The following is a 15,679-nucleotide window of genomic DNA, read 5'->3' as shown; positions in this document are numbered from 1 at the left end:
GGGATGTCAGTAAGATATTAAGCGAGTGGTTTGGGAGGTCAATGATAAATTTGGGGACCAGTTTGGGGTTTCAGTAAGAGATTTTGGGGAGCAGTTTGGTAGGTCAGTGAGAGATTTGGGGAGCAGCTTGGGATGTCAGTGATAGATTTGGGGAGCGGCTTGGGATGTCAGTGACAGATTTGGGGAGCAGCTTGGGATGTCTGTGATAGATTTGGGGAGCAGCTTGGGATGTCAGTGATAGATTTGGGGAGCAGCTTGGGATGTCTGTGATAGATTTGGGGAGCGGCTTGGGATGTCAGTGACAGATTTGGGGAGCAGCTTGGGATGTCAGTGATAGATTTGGGGAGCAGCGTGGGATGTCTGTGATAGATTTGGGAAGCAGCGTGGGATGTCTGTGATAGATTTGGGGAGCGGCTTGGGATGTCAGTGACAGATTTGGGGAGCAGCGTGGGATGTCTGTGAAAAATTTGGGGAGCAGCTTGGGATGTCTGTGATAGATTTGGGGAGCGGCTTGGGATGTCTGTGATAGATTTGGGGAGCAGCTTGGGATGTCTGTGATAGATTTGGGGAGCAGCTTGGGATGTCTGTGATAGATTTGGGGAGCAGCTTGGGATGTCAGTGACCGATTTGGGGAGCAGCTTGGGATGTCAGTGACAGATTTGGGGAGCAGCTTGGGATGTCTGTGATAGATTTGGGAAGCAGCGTGGGATGTCTGTGATAGATTTGGGGAGCGGCTTGGGATGTCAGTGACAGATTTGGGGAGCAGCGTGGGATGTCTGTGAAAAATTTGGGGAGCAGCGTGGGATGTCTGTGATAGATTTGGGGAGCAGCGTGGGATGTCTGTGATAGATTTGGGGAGCAGCTTGGGGTGTCTGTGATAGATTTGGGGAGCAGCTTGGGATGTCAGTGATAGATTTGGGGAGCAGCTTGGGATGTCAGTGACAGATTTGGGGAGCAGCTTGGGATGTCTGTGAAAAATTTGGGGAGCAGCTTGGGATGTCTGTGATAGATTTGGGGAGCAGCGTGGGATGTCTGTGATAGATTTGGGGAGCAGCGTGGGATGTCAATGATAGATTTGGGGAGCAGCTTGGGATGTCTGTGATAGATTTGGGGAGCAGCATGGGATGTCTGTGATAGATTTGGGGAGCAGCTTGGGATGTCTGTGATAGATTTGGGGAGCAGCTTGGGATGTCAGTGATAGATTTGGGGAGCAGCGTGGGATGTCTGTGATAGATTTAGGGAGCAGCTTGGGATATCAATGATAGACTTGGGGAGCAGCTTGGGATGTCTGTGACAGATTTGGGGAGCAGCTTGGGATGTCTGTGACAGATTTGGGGAGCGGCTTGGGATGTCTGTGACAGATTTGGGGAGCGGCTTGGGATGTCTGTGACAGATTTGGGGAGCAGCTTGGGATGTCTGTGACAGATTTGGGGAGCAGCTTGGGATATCTGTGATAGATTTGGGGAGCAGCTTGGGATGTCAGTAATAGATTTGGGGAGCAGCTTGGGATGTCTGTAATAGATTTGGGGAGCAGCTTGGGATGTCTGTGATAGATTTGGGAAGCAGCGTGGGATGTCTGTGATAGATTTGGGGAGCAACTTGGGATGTCAGTAATAGATTTGGGGAGCAGCTTGGGATGTCAGTGATAGATTTGGGGAGCAGCTTGGGATGTCAGTGATAGATTTGGGGAGCGGCTTGGGATGTCAGTGATAGATTTGGGGAGCAGCGTGGGATGTCTCTGATAGATTTGGGGAGCAGCTTGGGATGTCTGTGATAGATTTGGGGAGCGGCTTGGGATGTCAGTGATAGATTTGGGGAGCAGCTTGGGATGTCTGTGATAGATTTGGGGAGCAGCTTGGGATGTCAGTGATAGATTTTGGGAGTGACTAGGGATGTCAGTGATAGATTTGGGGAGCAGCGTGGGATGTCAGTGATAGATTTGGGGAGCAGCTTGGGATGTCTGTGATAGATTTGGGGAGCGGCTTGGGATGTCAGTGATAGATTTGGGGAGCAGCGTGGGATGTCAGTGATAGATTTGGGGAGCAGCTTGGGATGTCTGTGATAGATTTGGGGAGCGGCTTGGGATGTCAGTGATAGATTTGGGGAGCAGCTTGGGATGTCTGTGATAGATTTGGGGAGTGACTTGGGATGTCAGTGATAGATTTGGGGAGTGACTTGGGATGTCTGTGATAGATTTGGGGAGCAGCTTGGGATGTCTGTGATAGATTTGGGGAGCATCTTGGGATGTCAGTGATAGATTTGGGGAGCAGCGTGGGATGTCTGTGATAGATTTGGGGAGCAGCTTGGGATGTCAGTGATAGATTTGGGGAGCAGCGTGGGATGTCTGTGATAGATTTGGGGAGCAGCTTGGGATGTCTGTGATAGATTTGGGGAGCAGCTTGGGATGTCTGTGATAGATTTGGGGAGCAGCGTGGGATGTCAGTGATAGATTTGGGGAGTAACTTGGGATGTCAGTGATAGATTTTGGGAGCAGCTTGGGATGTCAGTGATAGATTTGGGGAGCAGCTTGGGATGTCAGTGATAGATTTGGGGAGCAGCTTGGGAAGTCTGTGATAGATTTGGGGAGCAGCTTGGGATGTCAGTGATAGATTTGGGGAGCGACTTGGGATGTCAGTGATAGATTTGGGGAGCAGCTTGGGATGTCTGTGATAGATTTGGGGAGCAGCTTGGGATATCAGTGATAGATTTGGGGAGCAGCTTTTGATGTAAGTGATAGATTTGGGGAGCAGCTTGGGATGTCAGTGATAGATTTGGGGAGTGTCTTGGGATGTCAGAGATAGATTTGGGGAGCAGCTTGAGATGTCTGTGATAGATTTGGGGAGCAGCGTGGGATGTCTGTGATAGATTTGGGGAGTGGCTTGGGATGTCAGTGATAGATTTGGGGAGCGACTTGGGGTGTCTGTGATAGATTTGGGGAGCAGCTTGGGATGTCAGTGATAGATTTGGGGAGCAGCTTGGGATGTCAGTAATAGATTTGGGGAGCAGCTTGGGATGTCAGTGATAGATTTGGGGAGCAACTTGGGATGTCAGTTATAGATTTGGGGAGCAGCTTGGGATGTCCGTGATAGATTTGGGGAGCAGCATGGGATGTCTGTGATAGATTTGGGGAGCAGCTTGGGATGTCTGTGATAGATTTGGGGAGCAGCGTGGGATGTCAGTGATAGATTTGGGGAGCAGCTTGGGATGTCTGTGATAGATTTGGGGAGTGACTTGGATTGTCAGTGATAGATTTGGGGAGCAGCTTGGGATGTCTGTGATAGATTTGAAGAGCAGCTTGGGATGTCAGTGATAGATTTGGGGAGCAGCGTGGGATGTCAGTGATAGATTTGGGGAGCAGCTTGGGATGTCAGTGATAGATTTGGGGAGCAGCGTGGGATGTCAGTGATAGATTTGTGGAGCAGCTTGGGCTGTCAGTGATAGATTTGGGGAAGCAGCGTGGGATGTCTGTGATAGATTTGGGGAGCGGCTTGGGATGTCTGTGATAGATTTGGGGAGCAGCTTGGGATGTCAGTGATAGATTTGGGGAGCAGCTTGGGATGTCAGTGATAGATTTGGGGAGCAGCGTGGGATGTCAGTGATAGATTTGGGGAGCAGCTTGGGATGTCAGTGATAGATTTGGGGAGCAGCGTGGGATGTCAGTGATAGATTTGGGGAGCAGCTTGGGATGTCTGTGATAGATTTGGGGAGCAGCTTCGGATGTCAGTGATAGATTTTGGGAGCAGCTTGGGATGTCAGTGATAAATTTGGGGAGCAGCTTGGGATGTCAGTGATAGATTTTGGGAGCAGCTTGGGATGTCTGTGATAGATTTGGGGAGCAGCGTGGGATGTCAGTGATAGATTTGGGGAGCAGCTTGGGATGTCAGTGATAGATTTGGGGAGCAGCGTGGGATGTCAGTGATAGATTTGGGGAGCAGCTTGGGATGTCAGTGATAGATTTGGGGAGCAGCGTGGGATGTCAGTGATAGATTTGGGGAGCAGCTTGGGATGTCTGTGATAGATTTGGGGAGCAGCTTCGGATGTCAGTGATAGATTTGGGGAGCAGCTTGGGATGTCAGTGATAAATTTGGGGAGCAGCTTGGGATGTCAGTGATAGATTTTGGGAGCAGCTTGGGATGTCTGTGATAGATTTGGGGAGCAGCGTGGGATGTCTGTGATAGATTTGCTGAGCAGCTTGGGATGTCAGTGATAGATTTGGGGAGCAGCGTGGGATGTCAGTAATAGATTTGGGGAGCAGCTTAGGATGTCAGTGATAGATTTGGGGAGCAGCGTGGGATGTCAGTGATAGATTTGGGGAGCAGCTTGGGATGTCTGTGATAGATTTGGGGAGTGACTTGGGATGTCAGTGATAGATTTGGGGAGCAGCGTGGGATGTCTGTGATAGATTTGGGGAGCAGTGTGGGATGTCAGTGATAGATTTGGGGAGCAGCTTGGGATGTCTGTGATAGATTTGGGGAGCAGCGTGGGATGTCAGTGATAGATTTTGGGAGCAGCTTGGGATGTCAGTAATACATTTGGGGAGCAGCTTGGGATGTCAGTGATAGATTTGGGGAGCAGCTTGGGATGTCTGTGATAGATTTGGGGAGCAGCGTGGGATGTCAGTGATAGATTTGGGGAGCAGCTTGGGATGTCTGTGATAGATTTGGGGAGCAGCTTGGGATGTCAGTGATAGATTTGGGGAGCAGCTTGGGATGTCAGTGATAGATTTGGGGAGCAGCGTGGGATGTCAGTGATAGATTTGGGGAGCGGCTTGGGATGTCAGTGATAGATTTAGGGAGCAGCGTGGGATGTCAGTGATAGATTGGGGAGCAGCTTGGGATGTCTGTGATAGATTTGGGGAGTGATTTGGGATGTCTGTGATAGATTTGGGGAGTGACTTGGGATGTCTGTGATAGATTTGGGGAGCATCTTGGGATGTCTGTGATAGATTCGGGGAGCAGCTTGGGATGTCTGTGATAGATTTGGGGAGCAGCTGGGGATATCAGTAAGAGGTTTGGGGAGCAGTTTGTGATGTCAGTGAGATATTTTGGGAAATGTTTGGGATGCCAGTGAAAGTTTTGAGGAACAGTTTGTCATGTCAGTGAGAGGTTTGGGGAGTGGTTAGTGATATCAGAGAGAGATTGGGTGAGCAGTTTGTGATGTCACTGAGAGGTTTGGTGATCCATTTGTGATGTCAGTGAGAGGTTTGGTGATCCATTTGTGATGTCAGTGAGAGGTTTTGTGATCAGTTCGTGATGTCAGGGAGAGGTTTGGTGATCAGTTTGTGATATCAGGGAGAGGTTTGGTGATCAGTTTGTGATGTCAGAGAGAGATTGGGTGAGCAGTTTGTGATGTCACTGAGAGGTTTGGTGATCTATTTGTGATGTCAGTGAGAAGTTTGGTGATCAGTTTGTGATGTCAGAGAGATATTTGGTGATCAGTTTGTGATGTCAGTGAGAGGTTTGGTGATCAGTTTGTGATGTCAGGGAGAGGTTTGGTGATCCGGTTGTGATGTCAGTGAGAGGTTTTGTGATCAGTTTGTGATGTCAGAGAGAGATTGGGTGATCAGTTTGTGATGTCAGTGAGAGATTTGGTGATCCGGTTGTGATGTCAATGAGAGATTTGGTGATCCGGTTGTGATGTCAGGGAGAGGTTTGGTGATCCGGTTGTGATGTCAGCGAGAGGTTTGGTGATCCGGTTGTGATGTCAGAGAGAGGTTTGGCTAGTGGATTTCATGGTGTGACAGAAGAAGATGACCTGTGTGTGTAATCTATAGAATTCAAGGTATTAAATTCTGGACCCCATTGTCCTACCTCTTTCTGCCTTTCTCCCACATCATAAAAGTGCAACTACTCTAAGGGGCTCAACCCCGATATGTCCCCAAGAATCTTTACTGACAGGTTTGTTCCTATTACACAATAAAATCAGACTCAATATATATTAAAGCAATTATTTGACCAATTCTGCCACATTGGGATATAAAACTCTCACGGAGTCTAATAATCTGAAAGTCAAGGATGATTTCTTTTTCCTGTTTACCTTAGCAATGTTAATCACCTAAGGGGTTATTCATTACTCTCCAATAGTGCCGATCAAGGCCAGGCCCCACAGAGACTCCCATTGATTTTGTTTTTTTGGAGCTCACTGAATAAACCCTACAAGCTGCAAATCTATTACCTGCATGAGAGCTGATAACGGCAACATTAGAAAGTAGAAATATATAGACCCCCAGAATAAAATCCCTTGTCTGTGAATTATGAGTCATGTAAATTAATGTAATGGGTCAGTTCCCCGCGTGGAGCAGTCAGGGCTCACAGACACAGTGTGTTGGCCACATCCTGCAGGGTTTCCCTGTGTCTAGTTTCTATGCTGAACATTTCATGGCTATCTTTAAGATTGAAGACAAGTTGGCCGTGTTTATCACATGGACCACTCAAGGTATGGACGCCCACCTCTAATCCCACTCACGGCACCTGTGACCATTACACGGGTCGTGGATTATGCATCCTACAGGTATCCCATATTGTGACCAAGATCTCTTCTCAGATGGAGAAACCAAGTGTGTCCTCTTTTAGTTTTGGCCTTTTCACATGCTGAGGAAGCTGTGACCCCCTAACAAACTAATAGAGGAAGCAATCAGTCTACATGTGATGTTGTGGGTTTCCGTGTTTTGATCATGCATTTCATTGAGTACACGCAACCCCCCTGCTCAATTCTCCAGGGGCTGGGCCAATAGAGGAAGCCCTCTTACCTCACACCTTGCAGGACCAAGTGCCTGCTCCAGGTGATTATTTAAACTCATGCAAATCCACAGGCACAAGCTTGAGAACTGATGTCAGTTGTGTGACCTACAGCTGTCCTGGATGGATCATCCCACCTCTTGTGACACTACATCGGTGCATGAGGGATCAGTAATGGGGTAATGTATTTTCTGCACAAAGGCTTCTCCTGGGGATAGGAATTCAACCCACCCAGGCCCATCTCCTCAGTGTGTTCTCTATGATACTAACTGGAAGGGAGGGCCTTGTTGAGGAATAAGGACAGAGATGTGAATGAATTAGTACTGGAATAGCAGAGCGACCAGGTAGGGTTGAGGTGCAGGGACATAGCTGTGTATGTGGATGGATTAGTACTGGAATATTAGGGGGTTTCCAGGTGGGGTTGAGGTTTAGGGACAGAGATGTGTATAGGGAGGGATTAGTACTGGAATAGCAGTGAGTGCCAGATACAGTTGAGGAGTAGGGACAGAGCTTTGTATGTGGAGGGATTAGTACTGGAATAGCAGGGGATTCCAGGTAGGGTGGAGGTGCATAGACAGAGCTGCGTATGGGGAGGGATTATTACTGGAATAGGAGAGGATGCCAGGTAAGGTGGAGGTGCAGGGACAGAGCTGTGTATGTGGTGGGATTAGTACTGGGATAGTAGGGGGGTTCCATTTAGGGTGGAGGTTAAGTGACAGAACTCTGTTACATTTGAGGAGGGGTATCGGTACTGGAATAGCAGAGGTGATGTAGGAGGATTGGATAGAGGGACACTGACAGCTTTATGATGTATTAGTACTGGAATAGCAGAGACTGCCAGGTAAGGTGGAGGTGTAGGGACAGAGCTGTGTATTAGGAGGATTAGTACTGGAATAGAAGGGGGTTCCATGTACGGTTGAGGTGCAGGGACAGAGCTGTGTATGTGGTGGGATTAGTACTGGAATAGAAGGGGGTTCCAGTAAGGTGGAGGTGCAGGGACAGAGCTGTGTATGTGGTAGGAATAGTACTGGAATAGAAGGGGGTTCCAGTAAGGTGGAGGTGCAGGGACAGAGCTGTGTATGTGGTGGGATTAGTACTGGAATAGAAGGGGGTTCCAGTAAGGTGGAGGTGCAGGGACAGAGCTGTGTATGTGGAAGGATTAGTACTGGAATAGAAGGGGGTTCCAGTAAGGTGGAGGTGCAGGGACAGAGCTGTGTATGTGGTGGGATTAGTACTGGAATAGAAGGGGGTTCCAGTAAGGTGGAGGTGCAGGGACAGAGCTGTGTATGTGGTGGGATTAGTACTGGAATAGAAGGGGGTTCCAGTAAGGTGGAGGTGCAGGGACAGAGCTGTGTATGTGGTAGGAATAGTACTGGAATAGAAGGGGGTTCCAGTAAGGTGGAGGTGCAGGGACAGAGCTGTGTATGTGGTGGGATTAGTACTGGAATAGAAGGGGGTTCCAGTAAGGTGGAGGTGCAGAGACAGAGCTGTGTATGTGGTGGGATTAGTACTGGAATAGAAGGGGGTTCCAGTAAGGTGGAGGTGCAGGGACAGAGCTGTGTATGTGGTGGGATTAGTATTGGAATAGTAGGGGGGTTCCAAGTAGGGTGGAGGTTAAGTGACAGAGCTCTGTTACATTTGAGGAGGGGTATCGGTACTCGAATAGCAGAGGGTGACATAGGAGGATAGGATATAGGCACACTGACAGCTGTTTGATGGGGTTAGTACTGGAATAGGAGAGGGTGTAGGGTTCAGATTCAGTAACAGCAGCATAACAGGAGGATGGAGGTGCAGGGACAGAGCTGCATGTGTCAGTGTCAGTACTGGAATAGTAGAGAGTTGTGTCAGAGTGCAATAACTTTGTGTAGGAGGAGTACAGGGGTCATTGAAAGTATGGGACATGTGTTTGTGTGAGTGTACTGTGTGTCAGTGTGTGTCAGTGTGTGTCATTCTGTGTCATTGTGTGTGAGCCCTTCTCTCTCCCTTCTCAGAAAATCCCATGATTGGTTACTAAGTCCAGAGCGGTAATACCATTATACACATACATGTACAGAGAGGTAATACCGGCACACACATACATGTACAGAGAGGTAATACCGGCATACACATACATGTACAGAGAGGTAATACCGGCACACACATACATGTACAGAGAGGTAATACCGGCACACACATACATGTACAGAGAGGTAATACCAGTATACACATACATGTACAGAGAGGTAATACCGGCACACACATACATGTACAGAGAGGTAATACCGGCATACACATACATGTACAGAGAGGTAAATCCGGCATACACATACATGTACAGAGAGGTAATACCGGCACACACATACATGTACAGAGAGGTAATGCCGGCATACACATACATGTACAGAGAGGTAATACCGGCACACACATACATGTACAGAGAGGTAATACCGGCATACACATACATGTACAGAGAGGTAATACCGGCACACACATACATGTACAGAGAGGTAATACCGGCATACACATACATGTAAGAGAGGTAATACCGGCACACACATACATGTACAGAGAGGTAATACCGGCATACACATACATGTAAGAGAAAATACCGGCACACACATACATGTACAGAGAGGTAATACCAGCATACACATACATGTACAGAGAGGTAATACCGGCACACACATACATGTACAGAGAGGTAATACCGGCATACACATACATGTACAGAGAGGTAATACCGGCACACACATACATGTACAGAGAGGTAATACCGGCATACACATACATGTACAGAGAGGTAATACCGGCATACACATACATGTAAGAGAGGTAATACCGGCACACACATACATGTACAGAGAGGTAATACCGGCATACACATACATGTACACAGAGGTAATACCAGCATACACATACATGTACAGAGAGGTAATACCGGCACACACATACATGTACAGAGAGGTAATACCGGCATACACATACATGTACAGAGAGGTAATACCAGTATACACATACATGTACAGAGAGGTAATACCGGCACACACATACATGTACAGAGAGGTAATACCGGCATACACATACATGTACAGAGAGGTAATACCGGCATACACATACATGTACAGAGAGGGAATATCGGCATACACATACATGTACAGAGAGGTAATACCGGCACACACATACATGTACAGAGAGGTAATACCGGCATACACATACATGTAAGAGAGGTAATACCGGCACACACATACATGTACAGAGAGGTAATACCGGCATACACATACATGTAAGAGAGGTAATACCGGCACACACATACATGTACAGAGAGGTAATACCAGCACACACATACATGTACAGAGAGGTAATACCGGCACACACATACATGTACAGAGCGGTAATACCGGCACACACATACATGTACAGAGAGGTAATACCGGCATACACATACATGTACAGAGAGGTAATACCGGCATACACATACATGTAAGAGAGGTAATACCGGCACACACATACATGTACAGAGAGGTAATACCAGCATACACATACATGTACACAGAGGTATTACCAGCATACACATACATGTACAGAGTGGTAATACCGGCACACACATACATGTACAGAGAGGTAATACCGGCATACACATACATGTACAGAGAGGTAATACCAGTATACACATACATGTACAGAGAGGTAATACCGGCATACACATACATGTAAGAGAGGTAATACCGGCACACACATACATGTACAGAGAGGTAATACCGGCATACACATACATGTAAGAGAGGTAATACCGGCACACACATACATGTACAGAGAGGTAATACCAGCATACACATACATTTACAGAGAGGTAATACCGGCACACACATACATGTACAGAGAGGTAATACCGGCATACACATACATGTACAGAGAGGTAATACCGGCACACACATACATGTACAGAGAGGTAATACCGGCATACACATACATGTACAGAGAGGTAATACCGGCACACACATACATGTAAGAGAGGTAATACCGGCACACACATACATGTACAGAGAGGTAATACCGGCATACACATACATGTACACAGAGGTAATACCAGCATACACATACATGTACAGAGAGGTAATACCGGTACACACATACATGTACAGAGAGGTAATACCGGCATACACATACATGTACAGAGAGGTAATACCAGCATACACATACATGTACAGAGAGGTAATACCGGCACACACATACATGTACAGAGAGGTAATACCGGCATACACATACATGCACAGAGAGGTAATACCGGCATACACATACATGTACAGAGAGGGAATATCGGCATACACATACATGTACAGAGAGGTAATACCGGCACACACATATATGTACAGAGAGGTAATGCCGGCATACACATACATGTACAGAGAGGTAATACCGGCATACACATACATGTACAGAGAGGGAATATCGGCATACACATACATGTACAGAGAGGTAATACCGGCACACACATACATGTACAGAGAGGTAATACCGGCATACACATACATGTAAGAGAGGTAATACCGGCACACACATACATGTACAGAGAGGTAATACCGGCATACACATACATGTAAGAGAGGTAATACCGGCACACACATACATGTACAGAGAGGTAATACCAGCACACACATACATGTACAGAGAGGTAATACCGGCACACACATACATGTACAGAGAGGTAATACCGGCACACACATACATGTACAGAGCGGTAATACCGGCACACACATACATGTACAGAGAGGTAATACCGGCATACACATACATGTACAGAGAGGTAATACCGGCATACACATACATGTAAGAGAGGTAATACCGGCACACACATACATGTACAGAGAGGTAATACCAGCATACACATACATGTACACAGAGGTATTACCAGCATACACATACATGTACAGAGTGGTAATACCGGCACACACATACATGTACAGAGAGGTAATACCGGCATACACATACATGTACAGAGAGGTAATACCAGTATACACATACATGTAAGAGAGGTAATACCGGCACACACATACATGTACAGAGAGGTAATACCGGCATACACATACATGTAAGAGAGGTAATACCGGCACACACATACATGTACAGAGAGGTAATACCAGCATACACATACATTTACAGAGAGGTAATACCGGCACACACATACATGTACAGAGAGGTAATACCGGCATACACATACATGTACAGAGAGGTAATACCGGCACACACATACATGTACAGAGAGGTAATACCGGCATACACATACATGTACAGAGAGGTAATACCGGCACACACATACATGTAAGAGAGGTAATACCGGCACACACATACATGTACAGAGAGGTAATACCGGCATACACATACATGTACACAGAGGTAATACCAGCATACACATACATGTACAGAGAGGTAATACCGGCACACACATACATGTACAGAGAGGTAATACCGGCATACACATACATGTACAGAGAGGTAATACCAGCATACACATACATGTACAGAGAGGTAATACCGGCACACACATATATGTACAGAGAGGTAATGCCGGCATACACATACATGTACAGAGAGGTAATACCGGCACACACATACATGTACAGAGAGGTAATACCGGCATACACATACATGTAAGAGAGGTAATACCGGCACACACATACATGTACAGAGAGGTAATACCGGCATACACATACATGTAAGAGAGGTAATACCGGCACACACATACATGTACAGAGAGGTAATACCGGCACACACATACATGTACAGAGAGGTAATACCGGCATACACATACATGTACAGAGCGGTAATACCGGCACACACATACATGTACAGAGAGGTAATACCGGCATACACATACATGTACAGAGAGGTAATACCGGCATACACATACATGTAAGAGAGGTAATACCGGCACACACATACATGTACAGAGAGGTAATACCGGCATACACATACATGTACAGAGAGGGAATATCGGCATACACATACATGTACAGAGAGGTAATACCGGCACACACATACATGTACAGAGAGGTAATACCGGCACACACATACATGTACAGAGAGGTAATACCGGCATACACATACATGTACAGAGAGGGAATATCGGCATACACATACATGTACAGAGAGGTAATACCGGCACACACATACATGTACAGAGAGGTAATACCGGCATACACATACATGTACAGAGAGGCAATACCGGCACACACATACATGTACAGAGAGGTTATACCGGCATACACATACATGTACAGAGAGGTAATACCGACATACACATACATGTACAGAGAGGTAATACCGGCATACATGTACAGAGAGGTAATACCGGCATACACATACATGTACAGAGAGGTAATACCGGCACACACATACATGTACAGAGAGGTAATACTGGCACACACATACATGTAAGAGAGGTAATACTGGTATACACATACATGTACAGAGAGGTAATACCAGCATACACATACATGTACAAAGAGGTAATAATGGCATACACATACATGTACAGAGAGGTAATACCGGCATACACATACATGTACAGAGAGGTAATACCGGCATACACATACATGTACAGGGAGGTAATACCGACATACACATACATGTACAGGGAGGTAATACCGGCATACACATACATGTACAGAGAGGTAATATCGGCATACACATACATGTACAGAGAGGTAATACCGGCATACACATACATGTACAGAGAGGTAATACCGGCATACACATACATGTACAGAGAGGTAATACCGGCATACACATACATGTACAGAGAGGTAATACCGACATACACATACATGTACAGAGAGGTAATACCGGCATACACATACATGTACAGAGAGGTAATACTGGCATACACATACATGTACAGAGAGGTAATACCGGCATACACATACATGTGCAGAGATGTAATACCGACATACAAATACATGTACAGGGATGTAATACCGGCACACACATACATGTACAGAGAGGTAATACCGGCATACACATACATGTACAGAGAGGTGATACCGGCATACACATACATGTACAGAGAGGTAATACCGACATACACATACATGTACAGAGAGGTAATACCGGCATGCACATACATGTACAGAGAGGTAATACCGGCATACACATACATGTACAGAGAGGTAATACCAGCATACACATACATGTACAGAGAGGTAATACTAGCATACACATACATGTTCAGAGAGATAATACCGACATACACATACATGTAAAGAGAGGTAATACTAGCATACACATACATGTACAGAGAGGTAATACCGGCATACACATACATGTACAGGGAGGTAATACTAGCATACACATACATGTACAGAGAGGTAATACCAGCATACACATCCATGTCCAGTATTACCTCTCATATTTTACAGGACAGAGTAACCAAATACCGTACTGTCCGGTGCAATACTGGACACCTGGCAACCGTATGCTGTGGGGTCTGTGTGCTGTTTGTGTGTGTGAGTGTGCTGTGTGTGAGTATGTGAGTGTGCTGTTTGTGTGTATGCTGTGTTAGATGGAGTATGCTGTGTGGTCAGTGTGCAGTTTGTGAGTGTGTGTGTGTGTGTGTGTGTGTGTGTGTGTGTGTGTGTGTGTGTGTGTGTGTGTGTGTGTGTGTGTGTGTGTGTGTGTGTGTGTGTGTGTGTGCCACGGGGTCAGTGAGCTGTTTGTGAGTGAATGTGAGTGTGCTTGTGAGTGTGAGTGTGCGTGTGTGAGTTGTCAGTAATGAAATAGCAGAGGGTGAGCCCTGTCTGACGAGGGTGCAATATATGAATAGCAGAGAATGCTGCATGTTAAGGGTTGAAGGGCAGTTACAAAGCTGTGTGGACAACAATACTGGAATAGGAGGGGAGCAGTTGCAGAGGTTTAAGTGGGTGTGTTGAGGTCTGTACTGGAATAGCAGAGTGAGCTGCATGACCATATTAGGTGTAGATCCAGCACAGAAGAGTCAGGAACCGCAGAGTCTACAGGACTGCAGGAGTTGCGGTGGGGGAGCTGTTTGTGGGGTGTCATTGTTGGATGTATAGGGGAGAAGTTAAGGAGCTCTTTGTGGGGTGTCAGTGTTGGATGCATAGGGGAGAAGTTAAGGAGCTCTGTGTGTGGTGTCAGTGTTGGATGTATAGGGGAGAAGTTACAGAGCTCTTTGTTTGTGAGGTGTCAGTGTTGGATAGTATAGGGGTGCAGTGAGAGAGCTGTGTGTTTGTGGGGTATCAGCGCTGGATAGTTTAGGGGTTCAGTAAGAGAGTTTTGCTTGTGGGGTGTCTATGTTGGATAGCATAGGGGATTAGTGAAGGAGCTGTGTGTTTGTGGGGTGTCAGTGTTGGATAGTATAGAGGTACAGTGAGGGAGTTGTGTGTTTGTGGGGTGTCAGCGCTGGATAGTATAGGGCTGCAGTGAGGGAGCTGCGTGTTTGTAAGGTATCAGCGCTGGATTGTATAGTGGAGCAGTGATGGAGCTGTGTGTTTGTGGAGTGTCAGTGCTGGATTGTATAGGGGAGCAGTGATGGAGCTGTGTGTTTGTGGGGTGTCAGTTCTGGATTGTATAGGGGTGCAGTAAGTGAGTTGTGTATTTGTTCAAATGACCTGAAAAATGCAGGGAACCCTTGAGGCATGCCCTGGGAACCCATGAGTTTCTAGGAACCCCTGTTGAAGAACACTTACCTGCACTCTACTATAGCCATGGAACTGACCATGATGTACCCAAATTAATGGTCTAGAGGAGAAAGAATGAAGCCCTTGTCGGCATACAGTAGCTCCTCTCTCCATACCCATTGTTCCACTAATATTCAATTAAATATGCTGTGCAACCGTCTTTACCTTCTTTCTTTGGGTGCATTCTCCTCCACTGGGGAGATGACCTTGCACCTTGTTGACTAGGGGCCTCTGAGTCCGCTTTCTCTATCACTTGCTCAAATTCCGCAA

General features: G+C 46.6%; 1 protein-coding gene across 1 annotated transcript in view; it reads left to right on the top strand.

Moving 5' to 3' along the window:
• Positions 1-15,679, top strand: part of LOC142464639 (uncharacterized) — a 102,797-nt gene that overhangs the window by 75,658 nt on the left and 11,460 nt on the right. The gene's annotated exons all lie outside the window — the stretch shown is intronic.

The sequence above is a fragment of the Ascaphus truei genome, chromosome 13, assembly GCF_040206685.1.
Source record: "Ascaphus truei isolate aAscTru1 chromosome 13, aAscTru1.hap1, whole genome shotgun sequence".
Classification (NCBI taxonomy): domain Eukaryota; kingdom Metazoa; phylum Chordata; class Amphibia; order Anura; family Ascaphidae; genus Ascaphus; species Ascaphus truei.
This window is presented reverse-complemented; position numbering and strand designations above follow the sequence as displayed.